Raw genomic sequence first — 7,569 nt, 5'->3', positions numbered from 1 at the left:
TTAAGCAGACATACAAGTGCGACAGAGATCGATCACCGATTTGATCCCTGGTGCAAATTTATGCTCTGTGTGTGTGTGTGTGTGTGTGTGTGTGTGTGTGTGTGTGTGTGTGTGTGTGTGTGTGTGTGTGTGTGTGTGTGTGTGTGTGTGTATGTGTGTGTGTGAGTGTGTGTGTGTGTGTGTGTGTGTGTGTGTGTGTGTGTCTATCTTATATGAAAAGACATGATTCAGAAAGCATGATTGTGAATTATGAAAAATTTAATAGATTTCAAAGTTTTTCGCTGATGCATCTATCCTTAGAAAGAAGAAACTATTTACTCATGTGAAGGAACTCTTAACTGTTGATTAATGATACTAAACGACAGGCAATATCATATCAATAAATAAATAAATAAATAAATAAAACACCTGCAGCCGTGTAAAATGAGAAGAAATAAGAGACAGAGAGAGGGTGAAAAAAGAATGGAAAGAAACAAAAGATTCACTTTTAATAATTGAAAAAAAAAAAAATATAAAAAAAAAAAAAATATATATATATATATAAGAAAAAGGAAAGAACACAGGAAGACGTGTGATATATACCATTATCAACCATTCAGTAAAAAAAACAAAAACAACTAAACTAAACTAATCCTAACAACAAAACTACACCTAAAGCAACAATTAAGCGCTCCCGATACAGGGATCTAGATAGTAGTGGATAGCGGTATCACCAACCAGATTTGGCCATTAATCAGTCGGAATAGGGATTAGGCAGGGTTCGCGCGCTTCTGACGCTACGTGTCAGCGTCTCTCTGAGTCCTTGTTATCACACACACTTTTGTTGGTCGATTGGTGAAAACAGTGACGGGCGCAATAGCCGAGTGGTTAAAGCGTTGGACTGTCAATCTGAGGGTCCTGGGTACGAATCACGGTGATGGCGCCTGGTGGGTAAAGGGTGGAGATTTTTCCGATCTCCCAGGTCAACATATGTGCAGACCTGCTAGTGCCTGAACCCCCTTCGTGTGTATATGCAAGCAGAAGATCAAATACGCACGTTAAAGATCCTGTAGTCCATGTCAGCGTTCGGTGGGTTATGGAAACAAGAACATACCCAGCATGCACACCCCCGAAAACGGAGTATGGCTGCCTACATGGCGGGGTAAAAACGGTCATACACGTAAAAGCCCACTCGTGTGCATACGAGTGAACGTGGGAGTTGCAGCCCACGAACACAGAAGAAGAAGAAGAAGAAGAAGAAGAAGAAAACAGTGCGGCACAGGTGGTACCCCTTGAAGTATGTGTGTGTGTGTGTGTGTGTGTGTGTGTGTGTGTGTGTGTGTGCTGTGTGTGTGTGTGTGTGTGTATGTGTGTGTGTGTGCTGTGTGTGTGCGAGGGCAAACGAATTCATATTTACCGTGCCATGAACTACTTGACCTTAAGGGCGTTAGCCAGTAGGTTGTCAAACTCGATTCCAACGATTATATATGTACACATATCTATGTAGAGTGATGGCCTAGAGGTAACGCGTCCGCCTAGGAAACGAGAGAATCTGAGCACACTGGTACGAATCACGGTACAGTCGCCAGTATTTTCTCCCCATCCACTAGACCTTGAGTGGTGGTCTGGACGCTAGTCATTCGGATGAGACGATAAACCGAGGTCTCGTGTGCAACATGCATTTAGCGCACGTAAAAGAACCCACGGCAGCAAAAGGGTTGTCCCTGGCACATTTCTGTAGAAAAACCCACTTCGATAGGAAAAAAACAAATAAAAAGAAACTGCATGCAGGAAAAAAAAAAAAGGGGGGGGGGGGGTGGCGCTCTCAGTGTAGCGAAGTGCTCTCCCCTGGGGAGAGCAGCCCGAATTCAACACAGAGAAATATTTTGTGACAAAAATGAGTAATTATATCTATCTATCTATCTATCTATATATATATATATATATATATCTTTCTCTGTGTGTGTGTGTGTGTGTGTGTGTGTGTGTGTGTGTGTGTGTGTGTGATGTGTTTCAGGCATGGCATAAGAATCAGGGATTCAATCCTCTCAGTCCTTCCGCCGCTTTTAACCCCACCCCCTTCCCTCAACTTCCGACTGCATGGTGGACCGCTGACTGGATCAGAATGAACCAGCCGTCTCAAAACCGACTGATTCTCACACGGCACGGGTTCCAGGTCTCGTTACTATTGTGTCTTCCTTTGGAGAGCCACCACTTTACTCCGATTTTTCTCAGGATCAGGATCAGGATTTGGGGCGTTGTTATATATAACTTAGCCATTTTTGGCTTTTTAATGCCTCTTCAGATTTATTCCTTTTTATTGTTGGTCAGGTCGTTGACTAGCTCAGTCATTTTATCGAACAAAATCGTATTTCGTTTTTGTCAATAACTCATGTTTATCTATGAGGTTCTTAAAAGTATTGATATTTTGTGTTAATTAGTTCCAATAATTTGTTACTCTGTTACTAAATGTAAACTTTCTGAGATTTGTTTTGGAATACTGTTTAATTTTTTAATAGATTGTCTGTACTGTTTCTTGTAGTGTCTACCTTTGGAGTACAAAAAACATGCTTTATTTACATCGTCAAACCCATTAAATATTTTGTACGTCTGTATCAAGTCCCCTCTTACTCTTCTTGCTTTAAGTGATGGTAGTTGTAAGTACTTTAATCTTTCTTGATATGAATAATCTTTTATGCTATAGACCAGCTTTGTTGCTCTTCTTTGAGCCCTTTCTATGGCTTGTGACTGCTTTATTTGCGTTGGGTACCATACAGTGTTTCCATATTCTAGGATAGGTCTAACTAATGTTTTATACAACCGTAAGAAAGTAACCTTATCTGATATAAAGATATATATATATATATATTATATATATATATATATATATCTTCTCACTCCACCCAGATGCTGAATGGGTGGTTTCCTGACTTCTGTTGGGGAAGGTTACAACGGCTGGAGAGGATTGGTAGTGTGCCTAGCTCTTCACACAGTGGATTATGAATTCACTGCCCCCGGTGACAGTTAAAGGTTGTGAGACCTTACATCTTTAACTTAATTACGTCATGTACCCTATCACACCTCGGTGGGGAAAGGGAAAGACGGAGAAAATGGCCTTTTTCAAGGACACACCAGTGCCTCAAACTCTAGTCATTCGGATGAGACGATAAACCGACGTCCGGTGTGCAGCATGCACTTAGCGCACGTAAAAGAACCCACGGCAACAAAAGGTTGCTCCTGGCAAAATTCTGAAGAAAAATCCACTTCGATAGGAAAAACAAATAAAACTGCACGCAGGAAAAAAACAAAAAACAACAACAACAAATAAATGGGTGGTGTTGTAGGTTAGCGACGCGCTCTCCCTGGGGAGAGCAGCCCACCCAGGTGTTGAATGGGTGGTTTCCTGACCAAGTGTTCGGTCGCTGTCCATGTTTCTTCCACCCCTCACCCTTCTGACGACAACCTCAGCTTTTTACAGGTGACAGCGTTGGAGCAGGTTAACAAAGTGGAAGAGCTGAAAAGAAGAGAACTGTTCTGGATGTGTAACCTTGGGACAGTTTTTGTTGGACTGAACTTGAGAAGCGACGTCCACGGGTTTTCATTGTGAACTCTGATTCGTGGAGTTGCCATAGGCAGCGACCGAACACTTGGTGCCTTTCCTCAGTTTGCAGTCGCTTTTGTGGTTTGCCCATATATATATATATATATATATATATATATATATATATATATATATATATATATATATATATATGGAGAATGAGAGAGAGAGGGAGAGAGGTGGCGGGAGGTCAGGGGGTGTGGGGGGTGGGGAGGGAGTAACGAGTGAATGGCATTTTAAAACAGCTACACAGGACTGAGGGGGTAGGCAGTAAAAAGCCCCAAAGCAGTAAAAGCAGTTCAGAAAAAAAAGAAGGGAATGTCCTTGTCGGCAAGAATAAAATTAAGGTGGCACAGGCCGGCTCTGTGATTGTATCGGAGCAAAGAAAGGAATAAAAGAAGAAAGAAAAACGAATGAACAAGAAGAAAGGGGAAGCGGGGGAGTGAGCGGGGGGGGGGGGGGGGGGAGAGAAAAAACGAGAGAGACTGAAAAAAGAGAAAAGACAAATCTAACATGAAAGAAAGAAAACAAAAATACAAACACGACAGCGCGACACGTTTTTAAAGGGAAGAAAGAAGGAAAGAAAGAAAGAAAGAGAAAAAAAAAAGGACAAATAGTTGTTATTGTTGCTGTTTCTGCTGTCAAAGTGTAAAGCATTTTTACGCGACTGCACGACAGAAGGACACTTTCTTTTAAGGAAGAAAGAAGGAAAGACAGAAGAAGAAGAAGAAGAAATAGTTGTTGCTGTTTCTGCTGTTACTGTGTGAAGCATACTTGTAAGCAAAGCGTCACCTGCACATCCCTTCTCCTCCCCCACCTCCGACCTCCCCTCCTCCACCCTCCCCTATACACACCCCCTCTCTCCCCTCTCAATTATTCATATTCTATTTCCCAGAAAGAGGTACTGACCCGACCCAACTCCAGTGACCCAGAAGCTCTGCAGCTGCGTGGAGGACCTGCAGCGTACAGCTGCCTTCATCGCGGAGACTGGGGTGTCCATCTAACGAGGAAGAAGAAGAAGAAGAAGAAGAAGAAAGATATCCTATCTGTAACCCACCCCCACCCCTTACGCCCCCTCCCTCCCTCCACACACACACCTTCCTCCTAACACTGCTAAACACCATATACAGAGTGGTGACAATGTCTTTTTCACCTTGTGCGACAGGATCGTACGTGTCTGTTTGAAGTTTGGGTGTGCTGAACGTGGCCTTTTTCATCAAGTCTAATATGTTTGAAAGTATTTAGTTACTTGCTTATTTTGTTTAATACTCTATCTCATTTCGTGTTAATTGATTGTGTGGAATGATGGCCAAGAGGTAACGCGTCCGCCTAGGAAGCGAGAGAATCTGAGCGCGCTGGTTCGAATCACGGCTCAGCCGCCGATATTTTCTCCCCCTCCATTGGACCTTAAGTGGTGGTCTGGACGCTAGTCATTCGGATGAGACGATAAACCGAGGTCCCGTGTGCTGCATGCACTTAGCGCACGTAAAAGAACCCACGGTAACAAAAGGGTTGTTCCTGACAAAATTCTGTCGAAAAATCCACTTCCATAGGAAAAACAAATAAAACTGCACGCAGGAAAAAATACAAAAAAATGGGTGGCACTGTAGTGTAGCGACGCGCTCTCCGTGGAGAGAGCAGCCCGAATTTCACACTGAGAAATCTGTTGCGATTAAAAGAAATAAAAATACAAAATACAATACAATGTTTTACACTAACCTAGGGTAGGCTCTCAAGGCCTGGCCAGCGAGATTGGTTTAAGTGTAGGTAGTCAGGCATCTGCTTTATGATTCATCATTTACACAGATATGGTGTGTGGTATATGGACCAGTTCGCACGCTTTGTCACCTTCTTGAAAACTGAAACTGGAAGTTTCCCGTGCCACCCCCAAACCCCGTTCCCCACCTCACCTTCCATCACCACCACCCCCCCCCCCCCCCCCCCGCCCCTCACGACAAGCTGCTATGCTTAACATAACTGATACTCACTAGACTGATGATTGATGCTTGGACTTCAAATTACTAGAGAGGGAACGAAAGAGAAGAACGAAAAACAATGAGAAAAGAGGCGAAACATGATGCACGAGCGAAAAAGGACGAAAGTGTCAACAGCGTACTCAACCATACAGGCTAAATCTACTTGGATTCTCTGGTCATCGATTAATTACGACTATGATCACATACTCATACCAAACACCTTTTTTGTCGGTGAAGGGAGCGGGGTTGAGATGGGGAGGTGTTTGCTATTAATCATTTTGAAGACAACAAAACAATGACAAGTACAACTTCGTAAAAATATGCTCATACTAAGCGCTTTCCTCAGTGGGGAATGGGGGGGGGGGAGGTAGGATTTCTCCGGTTATTTTTCCTACTATCATTCAACGTTTAAAGAGAATAAACCCATACAGCAACAACATTCGTAGTGGGCTTATTCATACACAGCAGTTTATATTTTTGTTTGGATTTGTTTTTCCTCAGACGGGAGTATAGAAAAAGGATCTCACCGAGCAAAATTAGCTTCGTAAAGACAACAATCCAGCACAACTGCGATCGTATGAAAACCAGCTAAAGCACTCAGTTTTGTTTTTGTCTGTCTGTTTTTTTCTTAGGGTTAGGGGGGTCTAGGAAAAAAAATGCACCGGATAGTTTTGCTGTCAATCAGACTGAAGGCAACTGAACACACAAGGCATTCGTGATTTGTTCCTTGGACTGTCACAGTGCCTCTTCATGTCGATTACCTGTAAGTGTCAACGTCAGGTCCGTTATCGCTGCTGTCAAGAGTGGTTCACATATCGTGTGAGTGATACTTTGAGTGCACTCTGACGCCCAAACAACACTTTACATTATAAAACAATGTAAAAATTAAATCTACCAATAAACAACACCCATGGTATTCCGATCGAGCCTTGTCTGTGCGATTTTTTTCCGGTCTTTTTGTTGGTCGCTATAAAAAAAAAAAAAAATGTCATAATGAAATAAGACAAATAATCAGTACAGAAAGAAATATCAGGACTCACTAGTGTAGGCGTAATCTCTATGCAAAATTAGTTTTATTCTAAACTTTTACTTTTCTTTTCATTAAAACAACATTTTCGGGTTGCGCGGATCCGGCTCTGAAATGCAGACAGCACATACTGCATGTCACACAGCAGTGCAGACGTGAATTGTTGGTCAGAGTGACCCGCTCTTTGTCTTTCCTTCTCCGTCAGTCAGTCGGTCGGTCAGCTGGTTAGCTTGATTCTTTTCATTCACTGTCTTAGTGTCTGTCTGCCTGTTTCGTTGTTGTCTTCATTTCTCTCAGGTGTTTTTTTTTTTTTGTTTTGTTTTTGTTTTTTTTTTTTTTTTTTTTAACCTGGATCTCCTCTTTTACCCCTCCCCCTTCCATTCTCCTCCCTCCTCCCCACCCCCACATGCCGCAAACACAAACACACACACACACACACACACAGACTAGAGACAGAGAAAGATGGGGGTGGCAAGGAGGAGGGGGGGGGGGAGAGACATGTAACATGTCACTTTTCAAACAGGGTGACCAGACGAACAGACAGATGGGAAAAGCAATATGAAGACACAGCTTTCACCCAATTAGCTGGCACACAGAATGAATTCAACGAGAAATGAGCCTGTGTACTGACACGTGACTGAATCTTGTGACACTAAGTCTTACTCACTGCTACTCATGGTCAGCTCCTGTAACACACTTCTTGCTCACAACTACACATAATCAAGTGTGTATCGTACTCGCCGTTGCGCAATTTGCTCACTGCAACACATATAAGATGATTATCAGGTTTGTAACCCAAAGTCTTGCATGTACACTGTTATTTGTTAAACACAACAAAAGCCGGCGGGTTTTTCACCAAAGAAACACCACGAAGGTTACTTGGTCAGTGCAAACTCAACCAGGATAAACACACGTTTGTTTACCACACACCAACACCACAACACTCAACAGACCGAACTATACACGAATAGTGGATATATCTTGAG

At 42.7% G+C, this 7,569-nt stretch overlaps 1 pseudogene across 1 annotated transcript in view; it reads right to left on the bottom strand.

Annotated features, from left to right (window-relative positions):
- The window catches only part of LOC143279178 (uncharacterized), a 20,774-nt pseudogene extending 13,205 nt beyond the window's left edge, over positions 1-7,569 (bottom strand). The window contains exon 1 of the transcript XR_013054740.1: positions 7,251-7,569. The product of XR_013054740.1 is annotated as an uncharacterized LOC143279178 (transcript). The remainder of the gene's footprint in view (positions 1-7,250) is intronic.

Source organism: Babylonia areolata, chromosome 2 (assembly GCF_041734735.1).
Source record: "Babylonia areolata isolate BAREFJ2019XMU chromosome 2, ASM4173473v1, whole genome shotgun sequence".
NCBI lineage: Eukaryota > Metazoa > Mollusca > Gastropoda > Neogastropoda > Buccinidae > Babylonia > Babylonia areolata.
Note: the sequence above shows the minus strand (reverse complement) of the source record. Positions and strands in the feature narration are given on the sequence as shown.